Consider the following 23956-nt stretch of genomic DNA (forward strand, 5'->3'; position numbering starts at 1 on the left):
AGCTGCTACTCTCTGAGTCCCCTCCTTCCCGAGGTGTCCCCCTGGGCACTCCCCTTGCCCTGACCATGGGGGCCCCTTTCTGTGAATCCTCCGAGTCACTGGAGAGGCTCAGAGACCTCGGACTACTGTCGCCGCTGACATTTCCTTCCGACTCCTCCCCCTCGCTCTCCGTTTCTTCCCTCTCCTGTGACTCTGCTCCTGAACCCCTGACAACCATATTCATGGAAGACAATCTTACTCAACTACAAGTGATTGCCAAAGAAGAATATTTATTTATTTTATCCTTTTCATCCTGTCTTTCCAGTAATAACAAATTCTCCAAATGGCTTACAATTAATAGAAATAAAAAATGAAACCACTCTTGAGAATTTCAGCTCTGTGAAGGGAAACCATGACTGCTTAAAGTGGTATGATACGGCTTTAAATGTCTAGTGCAAATGGGGCCTGAGTTTGTCTTTGTCACTAGACTTATTTGTCCTTCTGGACTGCAATCCTGCACCCACTCACTTGGAACTTAGTCCCATTGTACTTAGTAAAAACAGCAGTGGCTAACATGTGGTCTTCCAGATGATGTTCCACCAGCTCCAGCCAGCATAGCCAATGATCAGTGATGATGGGAGTTGTAGTCCAGCTACATCTGGAAGGGCATGTGTTCCCCACCTCTGAAGTAAACAATTCTGACTGGTCTGTGAATGTCTGCACTGAAACTATGTGGTGGGCACTTTCCCCACTTCAGGATTGCTTGATCCCTGAGTTTTGATGCCATGGAAACTAGAAAAAAAATTGCTGCAGATACCTACTACTCTGGCTATACACCAAGGTTAAGGCCCTGATCTACAATTTTCACTACAGTATTCCAAAAATCTACAGAGGCAGAGCGTTTTGCTTTCCAATTCACTTCATAACCTATTAGGTCTACTTGAATGGTTCCCAGATGTGTTGCAGTGTCGAAAAAGGTAAATTGAGTTTTATGAGATTATCTGCTATACTTGGATTCTCTTCATGTGAGGGGCGGGGGCGGGGGATAAAGCAAAGTTGGGGCCAAGTCATTTTATGCATTTATCGTTTATTTATTACATATATAATAAATTACAAACCTCAAAACAAACATATTAAAAACCATATGAAATATCAAATCATGACATTTTTTTAACCAAAAAAATCTGACGAAAGCTAAAGGCCAAACTTAGACAGTATGAGAGATGTGTGGCTAGAAACTTTGGGTATTGTTTTGAAAAAAGAAAAAAGTCACATGGGGGAGGGTTAAACCTGGATTGGTACCTTTTCATGTGGGAATTGGAATTTAATCCTTCCATCTGTGCCTGAGCATTTAAGAGCATAAGAGCCCTGCTGGATCAGACCAAAGACCCATCTAGTCTAGGATCTTATTTTCACAGTGGCCAGCCAGATACCTATAGAAAGCCCCTAACCAGGAGATAACTGCAACAACACTCTCCCCACCTGTGTTTCTCAGAAACTATCTCTGACACTGTAAAGTAGCACATAGTAAGAGTGGGCACCAGCCCTGATATTCATCTTCTGTCTGTACCATAGCTGTCAACTTACAGATTTGAAAATAAGGGACAGGCAGCCTCGAAAATAAGGGATCAGCAGCCAAAATAAGGGATTTTTAGAGCACAGGTATGTTCAACTTTTGAGCTCCTCTGAGCCAAAGGCAGAAAGCCCAGCCAGCAGCCAAATGAAGCCTCAAGCGGTGGTTCCCACAGGGCAGCAACCCAGCAAAGGGGATGGGGCAAGGAAAACCACCGTCATCTCTCCGCTGGGAAGCACTGAGCAAAGGCGAGTCCCCAGGAAACGCGGCCGATTTGATCGGCACAAGGCATGCAAGCTGCACCCCCCAGTCGTTCTTAGACTCCTTATTGGGTGAGCAACACAGCCAAGCAACACAGTCGGCACCTCCCTCCTCCCTGGCTGGCAGGGAGGGAGGGAGAGGAGCTGCTTCCTTTGAAACCCAGGAAATTTAAGGGACATCATCAATAAGGGACAGCAGCGGGACACGGCGCTGGGATAAGTGACTTTCCCGCCAAATAAGGGACGGTTGACAGCTATGATCTGTACCAATGCTTTTCTTTTAAAAATCCAATCTGTTTGTAAGTCACTCTGTGCTCTGGCAACTTCATTCTATGAATCAGGTTTTAAGCTGCTCGGCATAAAACAAAGCTCTGTATTCCCAATTCACTCTTATGGGGAATCTAAGGGTGGCTATACATTTTCCCCCCTTTTGGGCAAAAGCAGTTGAAATTTCCAGGCACAGGAACCCCTCCAGAGTGAACTGAGCCTACTAAATGACAGATAAATTGGTCCAGGGGCTTTTGTGGGGGAAGCAAAAGGATTTCACTTTCATCTATATTAGGGCAATACTTTTATTACACCAACTAAAAGTCCAAACTTCATGTTAGTTTGATATTTTTGAAGTGGGGAGTGTTTGTTTCTTGCTCTTTCTTACCTTAAAATTAGGTGGCTGAGTGTGGTGTCTTCTTGATTGTACATTTTCAAACACATTTGCAGCTTCACAATGGCCAGCCTAACTTTCTGGGACTTGTTTGTGTTTGGAGAGAAGGCACATCTTTCCAAAAGGCATTGCAAACTGAAGCTGTGCAGAATGCTACCCATGGAGTGCTGAAGAGCTCTAGAGGATTTTATTTTCTACCATAGAAATGCATGGTTTTAAAAAAGTTAAATCATCCACACCTCTTCAGAGCTCTGAAGGCATCATTCTGGACAACCTCACTTTATGCAAAGTCCATGGATCTAGAGAAACATAGGAAAACATAAAGATATAGTATCAGGAGAGGAGAGAGTACAGAAAAACAGTGACAGACCAACCCAAGCCTTTCTAGGGGCCCTGATCTGACTTGGAGTGCTTTGTTCACATTGCAGAAGTAGCATTCACACCTTTAGGCAGAGCTTTCCAAACTTTTCATGTTGGCGACACACTTTTTAGACATGTATCATTTCATGACACAGTAATTCAGTTTTACTAACAAACTGGAGGTTAAACCAACCCCTTTCCAGCCCCGGGAGAAGCATGGGAAGCGTTCACAAAACACTGCAGCCGACACACTAATGTGTTGCAACACACAGTTTGGAAAGCTCTGCTTTAAAGGTTAAGAACAAGATCAGTCCTAAATCAGCTGCCATCAGTTTTTCATCTGATCTGCATGCTAATCTTGACGTTTATTTGCTCACTTGGCAACCCAAGAGCACATATCAACACAGGATCCTTGATGTTTCTGTGGCTGTACTAGCTCAGCAGACCCTTTCAGAAGTGACAGAAAGGGCACTGCTATAGGGATCCATCTCTTGCGAAGATCGTAAATATGATAGAGCAGCCTTGCCAACCTGGTGCCTTGCAAATGTTTTGGAGTTGCAGTCCAAAAACATCTGGAGGGCATCAGGTTGGAGGAGACAGTGAAACAGAGAGGGGTAAAAACTAAAACCATTTAAAAATCAAATGTGCATTCTGTCCAAGGAAGGTTTTTTCTTTCACCGCAAAAGCAGTGTGTCCCCCAGTCTTACTGTTTGCAGTTTCCCCTCTTCATTCCTAGGTCTAAATTGAACTGGGGCAGGGGGGTGGACAAACAGCTAAACAATGCTGAAATGTGGGCAACCCCCTAGAATGTGTTCCTAATTTCATTTGCATATCCATCAGTAACCACATGAATGCTTGTGCTGTTCTTCATCAAATATCCCATATGTTGTGCTGAGGCATGGGAAGTCTCTGCTTTCGAATGTCGAGAAATGTTGGTTTCTCCTCAATCTCTCTGAATCTGCTCTCTCCCTTTCTGATTGAACTGTGGAGGTTGCATCATTGCATTCTTTCTTGAAACAACTAGTGTTCTTCACATGGCTTAAAAAGCCCTTTCCCTATAGAGTCCAAATTACATGTTACATTGTGGGCATCTGTCTGTCTCAAGAGACAATGGAGCACGCCTCTGGGGGTGAAGTCAAACCACTGTGTTGGCAGCATTTAAGTGACTTCACTGGGGTGCAAGCCTTGACAGTGTGTATAGAGGTCCTGGGTTCACTAGCGATTAGAACATATTATGTTAGTAACATTTTTATTTTAAATGTGTTCTTCACATTGCAATTTTTTCCTTTTTTAAAAATTTAAAAACCTATATATATATATATATATATACACACACACACACACACACACACACACACACACATTCAGGATGCAAAAACAAATTATAAACAATAAAATGAAATTAACAACTGCTTTACAATATAATCAATATTTCATAAAATGGCACCTTATCCTGGATATTATTGTTGCTACACAAAACAAAAATGTTTTGAGAAAGCTTCTATCTCCTTGTCTCCCATCTCTGATCCTAATAAAGTCAGTGAGTTTTAATATAAACACAAGATCCAAAACCCTCAGCAATTATACAAACCTTCTTAATCTTTTGGGATGCCTCTAGACATCCATTTGATTTAGCGGTTATACACAATCACAGTTTCAATACCATTGCACAAGTCCTGGCTTACGCTGCTTCATTTGCAAAAAGTCCATGACCTGTACTTTCCTGGAAAAAAAAGACTGTAACTTTTCATGCCATAAATGTTCCAGGAAGCTTTCTTTTTTGTCCTGCTTTTACTGCACTGTATAAACAACCGTGTAGTGGCAAATTCAGAAGTGCAGGGGTCCCTTCTTGAGAGTGACAGCTACTGTATATCCCCTCACAGCCATGCCCCCTTCTATGTTCTAAGATTATTATTATTATATAATTATAGCTCCCAGAATTCTTTGGGGCAGTCATGACTGTTTAAAGTTGTATAACAGTGCATTAAATGTATGGTGTCCATGTGGCCTCAGACTTCTCAAATGACTGTGGGCTCTTATTGTATAATATGACTTGCCTCGCAGATCCTGAAATCCTCCTTCCATCGTGCTATTTAGTGCACATGTTCCAAATAATCTTTTTCTTTTTTCTTTTAGTTGCTGCAAAGCATCTACTTGGGGTTTCCTTCAATTCATAGTGTATTTTCGAAATGTCTCCTCATTGGTTTCTTACACACAGACTTTTCTGAAATTTAATTATTGTATCTTTGCTCTGCTGTCAGAGGTGATGGTGACACTCCCATATGGTGCATGGACTTAACAAAAAACAAAGCCTCCAAACCCATATGTTTACTTCAACAGCTATTAATACAAGTGACTTTAAAGGCTTCTCAACATATGTTATCCATCTTTACCATCTAGCCTAATATAGCAAGAGTGTGTATGTTGTGAGCCTCAGATGTCATTGGGAACCACTGTTTAGCATTCATGTCACGTTGACAAATGTCTCTCCTTTTGCTCCTCTTCCCTCTGTTGCCTCCTCTGCTCTCGAAATGAAGAGTGTAAGTTCCTTGAGGCAGAAGCCCTTTCTTCCACATTGCTGCACGCCAACCCAATCTCCAAGAGGTGTGAGATTCCAGGGGTTTCAGATGCTTACCTAGGGACCATGTTTCCTTTGGAATTAGATATAGCAGAGACTGTGGTGTCTTTATGATATATGGTTTATGGGCACACATATACAGCCTGAGCCCACGATGGCAGGGTTCACCCTCCCAAGAGGGTCTTGCTTCACTCATAGCACAGCCTTGGATTCAAATAGAGATTAGGCATCGCTCTTCCACACAGCTTTCAGCCTGCTTATTCTCCAGCTTCTAGCTTACACACTCCTACTCTCTGCTCTCAACTCTGCCTTTCCCCTTCCAACTACCCACAAGTTGAGGGAGGGGGTGCCACACAGAGCCCCATTCCTTTGTTCCCCTTAATGGCCCATCACCCAGACTAGCATCTCCCTAAGAAACTAGCCTGGTTATTCCAAGAATTAGGGTCCAGGCATTAAGCCTAACCATCACTCCACATCCACACCACCAAACTCATGCTACTTTGTAAAGTGCTATGTTCTTTCTTTCTTTCCTGCAGTTTTGTAAAAATTAAAGGTGGTGTGTACCATATACAAGAATTATAATATTAAAACATCAATAAGGCATCAGGAAAAATATCAGGCCAACTCACTATAAATAAAGGAAAATTCACATTTCTAAGGCTTGTTTCATTTTTAGGCAATGTCTAAAAGAAGGCAGGAATAGCTTCTTCCAAACCTTTACTGGCTAGGAGTTCCACAGGGCAGGGCCTGCCACACTAAAAGTTTGGTCCCTAGTAAAGGCTGACTAAACCTCAGGGGTGTGAGCAACCATAGAAGTGGCCCAACAGAGGATCTCAGTGATTGAGGTGGAGCATTGATGTGTGTGTCTGGCTACTGATCACATTGTTGTATATGTATGTATAAATGCATCATCATCATTTTATTATTAATATGACTTTGCTTCTACCCTGCCTTCTGAAGAGTCCTGGGCAACCATGCAACATCCTAATTAAAACATTCTAATTAAAACAATGCCAAAAGTTTAAAACAACCAAAAGACCATGTCAAAACATGTACAGCAATTTCCATCTGCTTAAAACCTACCCACCGTTCACATACTACATGCCTTGGTGGACAAAAATGTTTTCAGTTTGTGTTTAACTGATGGTAATATAGAGGGACAAGCAGACTTCAATAGGGAGGGTGTTTCATAATCAGGGCACTGCCCTCTAGTCCATGCTCATTGATGACACTGTGAGCAAGGCCACCCCTGCTGCTCTTAAGGCTCAGGTTGGTTGAAATAGGAGAGGGATGTTTTAGGTACTTGTGCCCCAAGCTGCCTTCTACCACCAGATTGATTTTGACCCACCAGCTCACAGGCTGCCAATGCATTGCTTCTAGGACCAGCAACACATGGCATTACCTCACTGCTTAGCTCAGCAGTCTGCCTGTCACATTTTGCACCAGCTACAGTTTCTAGAAGGGTAGCTCCATGTAGAGAACACTGCAGTAGTCCAAATGGGAGGAGAAGTAATTAATCTATCTGCTGAAAATATCCCTGGTTTGGGCCCAGAAGCTGACATCCTGAGATTTGATGATCTTGTCTCGAATGCCTTTATTTGTTTCCCACCTCTTTTGCATCATGGAAATCAAGGCAGTGCAATGTACACAACATCCCCAGGCAATCTCCTGTCCAGATCCAAATGCACTTAGCTTCAAGTGCAAAGTGCCTGCCAAATGTCAGATAATTTAGTTGTTGCAGGCGAGATCTGGAGCTGACTCCGGTTTCCTCAGCATGTCATAGCCCCATCCTGGAATCAACTTCTCCAGCTTCTTCATGACAGCAGGGCAGCTGTCACTTTTTAAAGTGTGCAAGTATGTGAATAAGGTCTATCATGCGAGTCTTTCCTCTAGAATAGTACTCATGCTCCTGGTGGTGATAGTGGTGGGTAGTGCCTATTCTGAAGGAAAGATCCTGACCCTAGGCCCTGCCCATGTGGTTGCAGGCTTTTAAGTATGGCAGCAACACTGTTGGGCGAATTCATAGAAAAGCAGCTCCCGTGATAGGCTGGAATATGTAGCCAGCACCTAAGGGATCATCTCTGGCTAAGTGATTCTAGTGTGCGTGCAGAAAGGGAGATCCATTTGATCAAGACATTTCTTTGTGCGTATGTGGATTTCCTTTAGGAGCAAGGGTTTTTCACTTAGTGGAAGCAAAGACGTTGCTAAGTGGAAGAGACAGCAAAAGGGTGCCTGTCTTTGAACCCATCCTTTCTACTGAACCCCAGAAGAGGAGACGCCCATTCTTGTAGGAACCTCATAGATGCATGGAGCAGTGTGTCAGCATCTGAATGTTGTTTTCCTTGGCTTTTTTTTATTAAATCCATATATCAGCTGCATCATGTATACTACAGCTGGTTCTGCGATAAATAAATAAATGCATATGGAATGATATGTTGAATAAAACATAAATCTGAGTGATATGAATAGAATTTTAATAAAATTAAAAATATTGGCTTATAATTTTAATCATTTCAAAAGTTTTGGGCACTGACATCAAAACATTCTGGATCTGGATCTCACTGCTTCCCCACCAAGATGTAGTCAAGATAATTTTTTATTATTGACATATTCCCTTTGCCAGTTTATAAATTGGGTATAGAGGCATTCAGAACATGACATTTGTATTGGAAAAATACTGTAATGTGGTTTATTCTCTCCCCCCCCCCCCCGCCCGCTGAATATTCAAACAAATAAACAAAACGTGACATTTTTATTAAAATTCACCAGGTCCCTTGAAATGTCCTTTTGCTCTCCACAAGCCCTGATTTAAAAGAGGAATGTGTGTTGTTTGAAAAATACTTCATTCTGACTACAACATGTTCATATTAGCGAAATGCTTGAAAAGTTGCTTTTCAGCATCTATTTAGTCTCCAAGCCCTGAGGAATAGCTCCATCCACTAAGAGTTTAGAAGTCCTTAGGACCCAGCAGGAGGGATCAGTTATAAGTATGGAGGAACAAGCTCATCTCTAAGTTGACTTAGTTGGTGTATTTAAAATGTTCAGGTCATTTATATAGTAGGCATGAAATTAAAATGTCAAGAAAGAAAGAAAGAATTGACACTGACCTTGGTTGTCTTGTGCTTCTGATCCATGCTTCTGATGCATGAATGAAGACTGGTGCCTGTCTCGCCCCACTGAGTGGCATCCTAGAGGCATTCCAGGTCTCTCAATCTTGACAGATTTTTTTTGGGGGGTGGTGGTGGACCCACCTCTTCTGTTTTGTTTAACCTATATTGGAATTGTTTTACTTATCTTTCCAATTGAATAAACTTTTTTAAATTTCATGATAAGTTTGTTGTAACCCACCCTGTGGCAAAGGACAGGTAAGAAATCTTACAAATGAATGAAATCAGTACAGTGGTACCTCGGGTTACGAACTTAATTCGTTCCAGAGTTATGTTCTTAGCCTGAAACCGTTCTTAACTGGAGGTACCACTTTAGCTAATGGAGCTTCCCGTTGCTGCCAAGCCACTGCCACGCTATTTCTGTTCTCATCCTGGGGCAAAGTTCTTAACCCGAGGTACTACTTCCAGGTTAGCGGAGTTTGTAACCTGAAGTGTATGTAACCCGAAGTACCACTGTATCTGTTGTTTGGAGTCTTTTCTCAGCCATGCCCCTCTACCTGTGCCACACCATTCATCATCCCTGCTTCACATTGTCCTTGAATAATATTTGCCTAGCTGGAATGTGCCCTTGAACTTTGATCGTGCTTCTTGCTTGCCTGGATGGGCAACAGTGAGAGGGGTGTGTAGAAAACAGCCTGGCAAACAAAGGTACAAGTGTGACCTTCAGAAAGCTGGCAAGAATCAAATGCAACCATCTGGCTGGGAAAGTCTGTCCCCCTCCAGCTACCAGCTGCTGAACCAGCTGCTGTGGGCCCTCCAGATGTTGTTGCTATGCAACCCTCATCAGCCTCACTCAGCATAGCCAAAGGTCAGGGAAGAAGGGAGTTGGTGTTCAGTATCTTTCAGTGAGCCACAGATTCCCCAATCCTGCCACAGACTGTAGGGACAGAAGTAAGGCTGGCAATTGGGGCAGCTAATTCTACATCTCTCTCCAGGAGTAGAACTGTGTTTGGCAAGATGTGTTGCTACTTGTGTATTAAGCCGCTTCGTAGGATCAGGTTCATCAGAAGATATTAGGACAGCCTACCCCAATCTGCTGGCCTCCAGGTGTTTTGGACTACAACGCCCATCAGCACCAGCCATCACAGCCCTTCTGCCTGAGATTGGTAGGAGTCGCAATCCAAAACATCTGCAGGCCACCAGGTTGGCAAAAGCTGCACTCAAAGTTTTCAAACAACAGATTACTATTTACCCGCAGTATCTCCTCTATTGTAGAGTGATCTTCCCTTTTGCTTTTGCCCCTGCTGGCCCCTGATTTGAATGGAGATAGACCACCTTGGTTATATACTCAAGTTCTTTGGGTTTGTTGGGCTGCAGCTGGACACTGATCCCCAAACTCACCACAGGATGGGACCTGCTTGTTGCTGTGTTGGTGCAGCAATCTTGTTGTACAAACATTGCTATGATTTTGTGTCATTGCAAAGGTCCAGGAGCAGGGTGTGTAGCCTTCCCCCTGTCCCCCCCCCAGCCTGTTCTGATTGAATTCCTTTTCACCTCAACCCTTGTTGAAGCGTCAACATTAGTACAGAAGCCAACTCCTAGGGGCCAAGGTCCCTTCACCACCCCCATAAAATATTTGAGGAGGCTGCCCACCCAAGCTGATGGGCATCACCATTCAAATGGTGTGTGTGCTGTGTCTTGTGATCAGTTATGTGGGGTGAGGCTTACCTGGCACTCCCCTCCCCGTCATATTTTACTCAAGTTGGCACCCCTGATGAACATTACTGGGGTTAGAACTGCAGAGGCTTCCATGGTATTGGGATGGGGACCAATGAGGTCAGGTCTCCAGGACTGTACTGCTGTGGGGAACAAGCCTCACTTGATATGGCCATGCTGTAAGATCTGGACTCCTTCCATCTAAATTCAGGTGTCAATCTATGAATAAATCATATTTCTTAAAGCTATGACAGCCTCCACCACATATTGATTCTCAAAGGAACACAGAGCCTTGGTGAGCACCTGGAACCGACTGAAATCGTGCCACAGCTCAGCAGAGATTGGGGGTGACAATCCTTGTAACCATGTTTTTCCCTTATATTGCTACAAGTTAAAGGTGGCTGGGGGGGGGTGGCGGCGGAGGTTGAACATGAAGGGAGAGACATAGACTATCCCTGTGGTGACTCTGCCTGTGACTACAGCCCTTTCAAATTGCTGTCTGTAGAAATAAAGTTAAATGGCTACAGTAGTTTCTGTACGTGTTTTTAAACAGAACTGAGCAGAACTATATCCGTAAGATATCTATTGCTATTGGACTGTGAATTTAATCAAAACACCTCTCCCTCTCTTTTCAAAACATCACACCCTAAAAATAAGTGGTACATGTACATATTTTGATGTTTATTCCTACCGGATCGTGAACAAAATGGATCTGACAACTTTTCCCGAGTGCCTCTTCAATAGTCACTTAATGGAAACATTGGAACGGAGAAGTCTGTTTAGAGTTCTTTCCTTCACTTGCCTCTGAACAAAACCTTAATGGTGTGTTTACGGCCTTGAGCTATGCTGCCTGTGAAGAAAAGAAATCGTGGGTGGGTGGGTGGGGTGGAGGGAGAAGCTGGAAAACTCTAGGAAACACGTTTCTGCCGGTGAGGCCCCTGGAGTTGCCCATGTGCGTCCCACATTGTGCCCTGCGCACGCTTTGATGTTTCTCTCCCCCCGTCCCCACACATAAAACATACCTCATGGCCATCTTCCTCCCAAATAGGTGATCTGAAAACTCCCACTGATTTCGGGGGATGGGGGCAGCAGGATTGCCTCTGAATATGCTATATACCAGAGATGTGTGCATGTACTTTTAAATCCGGCATGCTTATTCAGAAACAAGTTCCTCTGCCTTCCGTGGGGCTTCTGTTTAGGAGTATTGCTGCTTCAGTGTCTACAGTGGTACCTCAGGTTAAGTACTTAATTTGTAACCTGAAACTGTTCTTAACCTGAAGCACCATTTTGGCTAATGCGGCCTCCTGCTGCCGCCGCGCCGCCAGAGCACGATTTCTGTTCTCACCCTGAAGCAAAGTTCTTAACCTGAAGCACTATTTCTGGGTTAGCGGAGTCTGTAACCTGAAGCGTATGTAACCTGAAGCGTATGTAACCTGAAGCGTATGTAACCTGAGGTACCACTGTATTCAGACTCTTTTCTTCATTGCCAAATATCTCTTAAGGTGCTGCCACCATGCGAGCTAAGAAGAGTCTGTTTCAATTGTCCATTAATGAATTAAGTGCATTTCTATCTTACCTTTTTCTCCAAGGATCTCAAGGTAGTGTGCATGGTTCTTCCCATTCCTCATGTAATCTCCACAACAACCCTGTGAGGTAAGTCAGGTTGAAGGTCACCCAGTGCGTTTCATGGCCAAGCAGGGATTTGAACTCTCGTCTTCCAGGTCCTAGTCTGTCACGACACCACACCACTTCCTGAAGGAGCGTCTCCACCCCTATCGTTCAGCCCGGACGCTGAGGTCCAGCGCCAAGGGCCTTCTGGCGGTTCCCTCATTGCGAGAAGCGAAGTTACAGGGAAGCAGGCAGAGGGACTTCCTGGTAGTGGCACCCACTCTGTGGAATGCCCTCCCATCAGATGTCAAGGAACTAAACAACTATCTGACTTTTAGAAGACATCTGAAGGCAGCCCTGTTTAGAGAAGTTTTTAGTGTTTGATATTTTATCGTGTTTTTTATATTCTGTTGGAAGCTGATGGGCGGGGTATAAATATATTATTATTAATATTATTAGTCATCATCCTAATTGTTATAGGTAAGGATTGCAGCCTTAATCCTTACTTTTCCCATTCCCCGTGGAAGGAAGAATGGAGAACAGGAAGGGAACAACCAAAATATATATAAGAGAGAACTGTAGAAAATAGGAACATTGAAAGCTGCCTTATACCAAGTGAGACCTTCAGGCTATCTAGCTCACTACTGTCTACACTGACCGGCAGCAGCTCTTCAGAGTTTCAGGCAAGTGCATTCCCTACCCTATTTGGTGATGCTGGGGATGGAACCTGGGACTTTTTGCATGCCAAGCAAAAATCCTACTGCATTAGCCATGACCCATATCCATCTGGCAGCTTCCTGAGAAATACTGCTGCTTGATGTGCTTCCCTTCCAACAAGCTTCCCTTTGAAAACTTAAGCCACTGAGGTCTGTACATGAGAGATGTGCACAGAGGTCACCATAGGTGCCGATGGCAGTTTCATGAATAGGAGTTCGGGGAGGGGTTGCAGGTGTGGGGAAACCAGACAGGTAATATGCATTGGGTGAGGACATCTCCATCATCTCTCTAGTGTGTACAGCAGAGGGGGGTGGAAATCAACTTCATTGCCTTTTAAGCTGCTAATGTCTACATAGTCCAGCAGAGTAGTCTTCTGCCCTTCCTTCTACCCTGCTATCTCAAACTCGGCAAGGCACAAGGCTAAGACACTAGAGCTTTATTCCTATTCCCTTGGATTTGCAGCCTTAATTGTCTGCATTTCCTCCAAAATCAATGTGTTCTTTAGAAAGAATATAAATTAATCAAAAGAACCGCACACATATTGCATGTATGCACATTAAAACAAATATGCAACCCTGTACAAAAAGGAAGATGCACACTCAGACACATGCACACCTATACATATTTTTGTGTGTGTGTGTGTGTGTGTGTGTGTGTGTGTGTGTGTGTGTGTGTAAAATACAGAGTCTGCTTTTGCCCATTTATAGTCATTCTCAGTCATATTGGGATTTCTGGCTCAGGCCTGCAGTTAAAGAAGACATAACATTCGAAATGTGATCCTCTGTGGGACTACTGTGGAATTATGAACAGGCTGTTCTCACTGCTATCTTTCCCTAATGCAGGGCAGGGGACCCCAGTGGTATCTGGCTATCTGGTATAGATTTCTCTTTGGGATACAACATTTGATGGCTTCCTGGAAAGCTTGTGCATAGCAAACACATTCCTCATTAGTTCACAGAGTTCTACAAATTCCAAAAGTACAGTTTGTGTACTGATGACACTGCCACCCTTTCTCTAATAAGTGTAGAAACTCATCAGGCTTCTGGGAGGTGAGTGTTTGAGACGATTACATTACATAGTAAGAATGAATTGGTAGATAACGAAAGTCGATTGACTGAGTTAGGAGCCTTCTGTCAGTCTTCAGGGAACCTGTTAGAAAATATTTATTCTTCTACCAATTCTCCTACTACTAAATACTTCCTGAATTCCAATGAGATGCTACGTCAGGGCAGATGGTGTTGTTTGTATGGTAGTTGTGCTACCCTGCACTTATTTAGCATTTATATAGCACTTTCAAATGTCCACAGCATTTTGCATGACTTCTCTTGTTGTGATGCTTACAACACCCCTGCAAAGTGCTCTTATCCCCATATTGCAGATGGTGGGCTGGGGTAGATAGAGAACAGGCCATCTCTTTTTCAATGCCTGTCCTACCTTACTGCTGTCACGGAATGCAAGGGTTCTGAAGTGGCTTTCCATTCATGCACACCGACTTGGCCCATGCCATACCTTACTGGGTTCTACAAGGACAACGCTGAGAATAAGGAAGAGAGAACTGACAGGCAGTGTCACCCACTGGATGAGGTGTAAGAAGGGAGACTGCTGCTGGTGGTGGAAGGAAAACAGATTGTGGGGCATTGCTCCATCTGCCCTAATGGACCAGGTTCCACTGCCACCAACCCTGACAGCAGCCCTTTGCACCTCCTGAAAGCCTCTCTGAAGGTCTCCAAGCATCTGGAGGGGTTTTTCAGGACAGGAGGGAGCTGCTTCCAGGACATTGTAGCACAAATGCCCCATTCCATGAGCAAAAACTCCATCCTGCTTTAAATCCAAGTCCATCTTTCTATCCAGCTGTTCTCAACGGTGATCATAGCATTGGCCCATTATATTCTCCAAGGTTGCAAGTTTGATTCCTGTATCAGCAGCTTATTCTTCCATTGTAGGAGGTGGACTAGACGGTCCTCAGAGTCCCTTGCAATTCTACAATTCTATGATTCTATGAAATATTGTTCTTTCCTTTCAAAGTAATAATAATAAAATTACCCTGTCTTTAGAGCGCACTCATAGTTTGCACAGACGTAAGTCTCACTGGTTTGGATTCAAGAGACTTGGGGGGGGGGGGGCAGAGAGGAACCAAAGGAAGAAAAAACTTACCATGCACTCCACTCCCATCTGATTTTGGGGAGTATTAAGTGATAGAAAGCTGTAATCTCATGCCCAAGCTGGCCAGATGATAAACAGAGAGAGAGAGAGGATGGAAGACCATGCAGGCTGAAGCAGCCAACTATCTTTATGGACTTCCTACAGAATATCCCTGCCTAATTTATGACATGCCTTTTCAAGCTGACACTGCCACCAAGTGCTCATCTGTAGGATGAAAGGAAAAAAATAGAAATAAAAGAAATAAAAGAAACCACTTACAGTCAGAGTCTACTTTGCCACGTGCTTCATAGCTGGGCAGAGGGTTGGCAAAGACTTCAAGGTCACATACAAGTCCTTCTTACATTGAGGAAAGTTCTTTTTCAGATCCTACCTGATAGCCAAGTCCCGTGTGTCACGGTCTTACTGCGTTAAACGTGCCATGTTGTTGTAGGTATTGGATGGGGTTCAAATCATTTAAGTGTGCTTTTTCCAGAGGATGCTAATCCATTAAAGTGAATGGGTAGTTTTCCCACCCCCACCTCCCTCCCTCCTTACTTACAAGCCCAAGGGTGGCACTGCCTCCCAGCTTCCTCCTCCTTAGTCACAGCATTGTCCTTGTAGACCTTGGTGGGAAGTGGGGAGCAAGAGAGAGAAAACTAGAGTATGTATCATTGGCTCTGGCTCCACCTACTGTTGGCCTCCCAACCTTCCACCCTACCAGTATGAAGTGCACCAGCCACCACTGAGGTTTTCTGACACCTACCCAGGAGGTAGCAATGATAAAAACAAATTCACAGTAAAATGCATGCAGTTTTAGAATTGGCAATCTCCTAAACTAGAGGTTCCCAAACGGTGGTCCCCGAGCTTCATTCAGGCAGTCTGCAATGTGTCTGTGGATTTGTGGCTGAACATGGGAGGTGTCATATGCATCACCTTAAATATTGCTTGACTCTTGGAGCTTAAGGGATTGAATCAAGACCTTCTACATGCAAGGCAGATGCTCTACCACTAAGCAATAGAGGAAGAAAGTCACAACAACTGTTGACTTCGCTTTGAACTCTCCAATGTAGCCTTTTCATGGAGTTTCATTTTCAGGGTTTGAACTTTGAACATTGCACCGATTCAGCTTAGGGTGGTCATGTGATAGCATCTGAGTCAGCCTGAAGAGGGAGTTCTCTGAAACCGAAAGGATGGCACACTCCTATGGCAACTTAAATTAGGCTTACCAGACATCCCCGGTTCCCTGAGACAGTGCCCGGATTTGCAAATCTGTCCCTGGACAAATTCCGTCCCTGGAATGTCCCCAGATTTGCAAATCTGTCCCCAGGAAACATGGCGGTGGCAGTCTCAGCAGCCCGGAGCCAGCCTGGTAGCACAGTTGGCTCTAGCTGGCTTCAGGAGCTGCTCGCTGCTCGCTGCCACCACCACTGCCGAAGGGGAACCAGGGACGTCTGGCAGTACAGATCGCCTTCCCCCTTCCCCCTTTGTTTTGACAGATCAGGGGAGGCTTGGGAGTCATGGGCGGATAGCCGTTGCCCAGGAGGGGCACAAGGTGCGTGGCTTCTTTGCCAGGCAAGGTGTCCTTCTTTGCACCCTGTGAAACATAAATGTGCAGAGTTTTTTAAAAAAAACTGGGCAACAGCCACCTGCCCATTACTCCCGTGACCCCCGATCAGTCAAAACAAAGGAGGAAGGGGGCAGGAGATCGGGGGAGGCTCAGCAGTCATGGGCGGGTGGTGTGCTGTTGCCCAGTTTTTAAAAAAAACTGTGCATTTATGTTTCACAGGGTGCCAAAGAAGGGCTTTGCACCTTTATACAATATGCATGTGTGCTTGTGCCCAGGGTCTTTTGCCTCACCATCCCCACTACTGACTCCCTGTTGCTACTCAGCTTCCCCCCCCGAAAAGGGGGGGGGGGGTCCGCAGATTCATTGAAAAAAATTCTGGTAACCATAACTTAAATGAGTTCAAGATCTGCTTTAGGGATGCCCAACTGGCTATGATTCTATGTTGCCCTTTACCGCCATATGCAAACAGTGAAACATTGGGTGGAAGGCACTTGGATGCTCCGGGTTCCAAATTAAATCTGTCAGGGAAGAGGAATCCCACCCCACAGCAACCCAAGGAGGGTTGAATATGGACATAGAATGCAGAATGGCTGTTGAGGGAGGTCAGGAGCAGAAAACCAGAGAGAAGGAGGGAGGAGTGGATGGATGGATGAAATTGTTGAAACTCTGAACAGAAGCACTCCACACTGAATTACAATATTACAGAAGTCCACTTGTTCCTTCAAGTTCCGACTTTCAGGGTATGAGTGATGCTGCTTATGGAGCCAAAACAACACCACCAAGACAGGAGGGAGGTACTGTCTGGATTTGGGGATTTGGAGAAGAATAAAAAATCAGGGGAAACCCCCAGTTGGGAGGGGTGGATAGGGAGAATCTTTCAGTTTTGTGGGTCTGCAGCCCAAACACATCTTTTTCCAGCTCATTAAGAGCAGGGCCTTATTTACAGCCAATCCTGCACCGAGTTTGGCCTCCCTTCCTAAGCCTCTGCTGATTGGGAGGGGTTTACACAGGAGCCGAACTTTTGACATGATTGGGTTCAGAGTCAGACCTATCTCGTTCCTCCTGCCTTTCCCAGCAGCGACGCTCTTTCGCTTGGCTTCCGCATAAGAAGATCCACCCCCATCTCTCCCCCCCCCCCCGCCCCAATTCCCAACCGAACCGTGTCTTCTGGTATTTGGAGCAATTATGCGGTGTGTGTTTCCCCCCTTCCTATTGGGACGATCTGTCAACAGCTTCTGGAAGCAGCTTATTCATCTTCATTAGGGCTCCAGCGATATGTCATTCCGGAGAGGAGGGGAAGACGACGAAGCCAATTTGGCTGGGACGATCAGGGAGCGAGGTCACGCTGCGCACCGAGGACTCGGTGGGTGCGAGCAAGGCTGGAGCGTGGGCCCAGCCGGGGGAGTCACTGGGGTGTCAAAGGACCCGCCGCTCCCCCGGGGAATCGACGATCCCTCACCCCCCGCCCCGGGCTCTTCACATCCTCTTTAGCCATCGCGATCAGAGGCCGGCTGTGTGAAGGGCTGGCCCTCTTTGCAGAGGGAGTTTTAGGCTGCATTCCGAAGCCGGAAGAAACCCCACTGGAATGAATGGGCCGCATTCCAAGGAAATGCGCGCAAGACGGAGAGGAAGGGAGAAGCAGGATTCAGAGGGAAGGCAGAGCCAGGGCCGAAGGAGAGCCTCGACGAGATTGTGGAGGGGGGCGTGCAAGGGTATCGACGTCGGATTTCATGGGAAGCTCTTCGCCCCCCGCCTCAAACACCCCCTGGAACCCTAAACCAGTAGACTGGCTTCTGTTAAGACGGGTTCAGCACCTGGCAGAGAGCGAGACACTACAATTCTCTGCGTCCATATTGTTAGCAAACAATTTTTTTTAAAAAAGCCATGTTTGGAGCCCCAGTGGCACAATGCGTCTGGCTGTTAACCAGAAGGTTGGTGGTTCGAGCCCAGCCAGGGACGGCTTGTGGGCAGGATTCTTGGGGTTGGACTAGATGACCCTCGGGGTCCCTTCTGTGGTTCCAAGTACACACAGAGAGTTCTTTGGCACTTTGCAAAATTAACTTGTTTACTGTGGCACCAGCTTATCTTGACCTAAAAAGACAGAGAAACACACACCCCCCGCGCGAAAACCGGGATATGAAAAGCGATTGCTGCAACCATAAACCAGTGGTGAGGAATTTTTGGCCCTCCAGATGTTCCAGAACTACGCCTCCCATGGTCGCTGACCATTGGCCATGCTTGCTGGGGTTCATGGGAGTTGTAGTTCAAGCAGCATCGGGATGCCAAAGGTTCCCCACCCCTGCGGTCAAGAGAAGAACTCCCAACTGCAACATTTTATTGCAGTGTCCCAGTTGCTCCCTAAGTTCCCGATCCATTCCTGTTGAGGGTCCTCTAGGCCAAGACACCGCTTGCCACAATCACCTGCCCTTTTGGCAGTCCTATACTCATTTTCCCTTCCATTTGAGGGCGTGTAAAGGGTGCTAGCCTTTAAGGGGCCGCATAACCACATAGCACATCTTGAAACAGTATATCACGCTGTTAATTAAGGGCAAAGCCACAAGCATGGATTTGGGATTCTTAAATAATTTCTCATGTTATATGTTATATACCGCATAGATCACGGCGAAGACACACGTTCCTAACTCAACAAGGTTGCGAGTCCAAGCACATTTTCTGAGAAGTTCACTCAATGTGCCTTCCTTCTAGGAAAGGGCTTCCAGAAACACAGGATTTATTTAAGTGTCCATTATGTCCTGTTCACCTTATAGACCATTATCCTCTTCTTAAATCTCTTCTTCGCTCCGTTTTGGAAATTTCCATTCACTTTTGTCGGTTATTTATACCTCCATCTTAAGTCATAGGACTGATGCCAGAATTTGGCAAACCGCAGCTTCGCCATTAACACCTTTTTGCCGAGTCTTTCCCACTGATATTTGCCGACAGGGTGTTTCGAAGTGATTATTGCAGTCCATCCGATGTATTTCCCATTCAAATCGCTCTCTGGAGAGCCCCTAAGAACTCTGGAGTTGGCAAACTCGGCCCTCTTGGAGCCCAGCCCTGAACGGTGCCAAAAGCATGTTCTGCGCGCTCTTCTTGCTTTTCCAAAAGAAAGCGGTGGGTGGCGCTCGAGTTCCCTCGCATTATTAACCCGAGGGATGCTGTGCGCCGCGGGCTGACTCAGGCTGGCTGGCACACGTCTCGAGGAGAGACCGAGGCAGAGAAATGGGCAGCTGGAATGTTTTTAGAACAATGTTTTTTATTTTTCAAAAAATGACTGCTATTTAAAATGGTTAAAATGTCTCCCTAGACAGAATTAGGGATTCTAGGAAAGGCTATTTTTGGTCAACCAAAAAATGCTTAAATTCCCAAACCGTTTGAAGAATCCCCGCATAAAGGATTGGATTAGATCACATAAAACAGTTGGCGTTCCTATAATATTCAAAGAATGGAGATTTCCCGTGATTTAGCAAGAGAAAGAAAGATCAAATCTGTTATTGCTTCTGAAGCCAATTGTTTTTTAGTTTTGTTTTTTAATCACATTCATAAACAGTCATTTTAGCAGAATAAGATTGTGGGCGGACACACAAACCGGGGGATCATTTCTTTGAATGCTTCCCCCATTTATTGTTTATTAAAAATATCGACCTATAGTAGAAAAGGCTGAGCTAAACTCTTTCACCCTGTATGGTAGATTGCAAGACTCAAGCCTAAGGCATGTGCTACCCCAGCAACAGAAAGAATGGGAAATGAGGTGGTTGCATAACAATGTCACTTCTGACAACGGATGAGGGGCATTTAAAAACAAAACAAAACAAAATACTGCTGTGTAAATATATCCCTGCAAGTAGAATAGTAGTGCATCAGGGAGTGATTTGGATCAGAGAATGTTGCACTATCTCACGGCCAGACAAGGCTCCTGACCATTCATTTACCAAGGAATCATACCCATACACTTATAGACTCAGGCTCCCGTTCCTTATATTGCGCTTGTGCACGTCTGTAAAGGTGTGCGCAAAGTGCCCCCCCTTCAAAGTCAAGGACGACCAAATTGATTTTCGGAGACAGTCAAATACAATTATCCCCGCGCTATGGGACACAAGGCAACGCTGCGCTGGAATTAACCTCCTTTCAAGATTCTCTAACGATCACACGATTCATTTGCTCCCTTAATCCTAATAACCTCGCCAGCATCAGTCTCAATAACAGACTCCATTGAATAAGCCAACATCTGAATACATTTATGAGCTTGCTGAGATAACATTGCTCGGCCCCTTGTACTGTCCATTACAGACAGCCTGCGAAAGTGTTCAGACGGACTGGGAGACGGAAACGGAAAGCGCCATTCCACACGGGCTGATAGAGCGCCGGGAGAGGGACAAGGAAGCGACACCCTGGTCCATTTCTCCTGTCTTTGCTAGTAGAATTGGGTATCCGTCCTTTGCGCTGGCCCAGTTCGCTTCTCCACGTGGCAGGAGTGAGGACTGTCCCAGAGCAAAACGCCTGCACGTCGGATCTGAACAAAAGCCCAGGCCGTGCAAGAAATGGGAAAGAATCCATACCCTTTCTTGGGCAACGTTCACGGCCAGGTTTCTCTTTGCTAAGATACCACCAACCAATCAGAGACTCAAAACCGAAAGGCACCGAGGTTAGAAGGAAGAAAACTTGTTTCACGCCAGCGTGAACTTCGGAGACTATTTGTTCGACTATTCGGGACTAGTCTAACAGAAACTGTGCAGCCAAGCCCCGCGATCAGACTAAACTGGGGCAGGATGGAGTCCAGAGGCCAGTGGCATCTTTTCCCATTTTATCACGGATAATGCACGTCCCGAGGCTGAGTCCTAGATCAAATCGAGCTCTGAGGATATTAAGGCACGCCTTGGGTGGAGGACAATCCTTAAGCCGGAGAACAAACAGCACGACTAGACACCCCCCTTTTTTGAAAGTATTAGTCAGGGACAATACTGTCCCCCCTAACTCAAGTAAATAAATAGAAATACAGTGGTACCTCGGGTTACATACGCTTCAGGTTACAGACTCCGCTAACCCAGAAATAGTACCTTGGGTTAAGAACTTTGCTTCAGGGTGAGAACAGAAATCGTGCTCCGGCGGCGCAGCGGCAGCAGGAGGCTCCATTAGCTAAAGTGGTGCTTCAGGTTAAGAACAGTTTCAGGCTAAGAACAGACCTCCAGAACGAATTAAGTTCTTAACCCGAGGTACCACTGTCCTTAACTAACTGACCAATTGCGTCACAGATAAGGAGGTTCTGCCACCTCCCAACATAAAGCCTGCCCCCCCCAATAAATCCTGGCCCATTGTATTAGTCCTCGTGGACAAAAGGGTCCACGTTTAGAGCGGTGGTGGCCTGCCCCCACTCGGACCACAGCTCCATTAATAAGCCCAGCTCTTTCCTTTCATCCATGATGTTTGGGGAGTACACTGATTTCAAACAAGCGGTGTATAAGATCGAAATGTCAAATTGCAATTACAGCTTTGAATGTGCTGCCCTTTCTCCGTTTCCTCACCTGCCACGGTGAGGGGCGGGGATCTGTTTTATACCACGTGGTTTCTCCTTCTCCCATCTAGTCCAGAGTTAGCCACAGTGGTGGCTTCCAGATATGTCTAGACTGCAGTTTCCATTAGCCCCAACCAACGTAGCCATTGATCATCAGGGATGATAGGAGCTGTAGTCCACATTGACTGCGGGTGCGGCTAATGTGAATTATGGTTCAACCCCATCTGGAGGTCACCGTTGGCTACCCCGATCTAGTCCAACATTGCCTTTTCAGTCTTCTCCAATCTCGTGCCGGGCAGATGTTTTGGGCTACAGCTCTTTATTAAGCCCCAACTTGATGGGTCTATATTCTGACTAGTCGTCTGCTTGATCTTTTTCAACCCAAAATATGCCACTAAGGGAACTTGCACGTGTTTGCCCATTTTGTTAAAGCCCCTCTTCTTCCACCTGAATATTCCTGTGGTGACTGACTGGGCAATAGTCGGTGCTGCAAGCAAATAACCTCATGGTAGGATCTGACCAAGGCCACCCATGGAAACCTGTGGCAGAGAGGCCTGCGCTCCAGATGTCCTGCGATATCAGACACATTCCAGAAACCGACACCACCCCTAGCCTCCCTCGGCTTGGAGCACACAACAAACAGCTGCTGTTTGCACGTTGTAAGCCACCGTTTCCTTACAGGCAAAGTATACAGTTTTCTGTAATACACCCTCCCTTTTTTATCAGTGAGATATTGCAGGGATGGCTCGCAGCTCCTCCAGACGTCCCTCTCTTTCTGCACTTACAGCCAATTAAAATAAAGAGAGCAACCCACGCCAGGATGGATTAGATCCAAGGCTGAAGCAAATCTCTGGTCTTAACCAACTGTCTCTCATATATTTGCAAAGAATATATTTGCAAAGCAACAACAACACCACTGCTCAAGAATTAAAATACAGGCACGTTTACTTAGAAGTCTCATTGAGTCCCATTAGCTGCTCCAAGGACCACTTTAAAAATCACAAAACGGTAAACTCACTTTCCAGTATTACAGGAATCTTCTCCAAGTTCGATGTTAAACAACACGAAGTTGAGAGGAAAGAAGAAAAGAGTCCAATAAAATATGCGTTAGTTAAGACGACGTAGCGGAAGCTCCATCTCTTGCTTGTTAAGCTGGCGTCATAACGGCGATTTCTGTCCATTGCAAATCACTGTTTGTCCCAAAACAAAGCATCCTGACCGTGAAGCATTCTGGGAGCAGGGAAGGCAATGTCCTCTCTCTCCCTCTGAAAACATCAACGCCTGCAGTTATTGGAATCGGTCTTTGTTAGGAATCGGAAGTCTCAAGTAGCTTGAAAGTCAGAATATGGGAGGGTGGGTGGAACCAGAATGAGAAAGAAATATCAGAATGCGGGGTGGGGGTGTCAGAATGAAACACACACACACACGAGGAAACGGTGGCAGTCTTTCCTGTTAGAAGAGCTTTTTAGAACGCACCAAAGCCAAATTCGGTAGTATTGCCTAGTGGTCGGGAAAGGCTTGTCCCTACGCCTTCAGACACAGCGCTAGCCCTAGCTTGGCAGACAGTAGTACGTGGCCTTTAGGATTCGGCTCCTGCACAGCTACACTCTGGGTATCCTCAAAAACGCAGGCCGGTTGTTAATGTCAGAAAGAATAAAAAAATAATTTCCATTTGCTTTGGTGCAGCCAGTGATCTTCTGCACTGGGAAGAAACAAAATTAACCGGTTTGCTAAGAATGTCTTGAATCACCCAGACTATCGTGCGCTGCGGAAGCGGCTTCTATCATGACCCCCTAGGAGCAACCATTAGAAAAAATATACTTAAGACACACACACCAGTTTTGTGTAACAGACAAAGTGAGAGTCTTCCGCAGGATAGCTGTATTTGACTGTTGCAAGGGACCGAGGGGATCTCGTGGCACCTTAAAGACAGAGAATGAGGCACAGAGAATGAGGCACAGGTAGCTACAGTATTCTCATACTTATCCTGTTCGGTACTGTTGTCGTTTTTAACCGACTAAGGTCCACCCAGCCTTTTTGCACTTTTATTTTGCGTCTCTCTCTTTTGCTTTCTGCGGATCAGAGGACGCTCCGTCCTGCGCATAGCCGATCCAATTCATCTCAACTGCATTCCTCGGATTGAATAGGATTCTCGATCCTGCTGCAAATCCACACA

General features: G+C 45.5%; 1 protein-coding gene across 2 annotated transcripts in view; it reads right to left on the minus strand.

Moving 5' to 3' along the window:
* SCRG1 (stimulator of chondrogenesis 1) overlaps positions 1-23956 on the minus strand; it is a 76703-nt gene that overhangs the window by 41120 nt on the left and 11627 nt on the right. The window contains exons 2-3 of one of the 2 annotated variants that reach the window (XM_083457693.1): positions 11811-11880; positions 8519-8681 (exon numbers count right to left, since the gene is read on the minus strand). The gene's annotated coding sequence lies outside the window, so the exon portion shown is untranslated. Of the gene's footprint in view, positions 1-8518; positions 8682-10894; positions 11085-11810; positions 11881-23956 lie in introns of those variants that run through there. The other variant, XR_014515189.1, reaches the window with a different exon arrangement.

The sequence above is a fragment of the Podarcis tiliguerta genome, assembly GCF_965153285.1.
Source record: "Podarcis tiliguerta genome assembly, chromosome: 9".
In the NCBI taxonomy this organism is placed as follows: domain Eukaryota; kingdom Metazoa; phylum Chordata; class Lepidosauria; order Squamata; family Lacertidae; genus Podarcis; species Podarcis tiliguerta.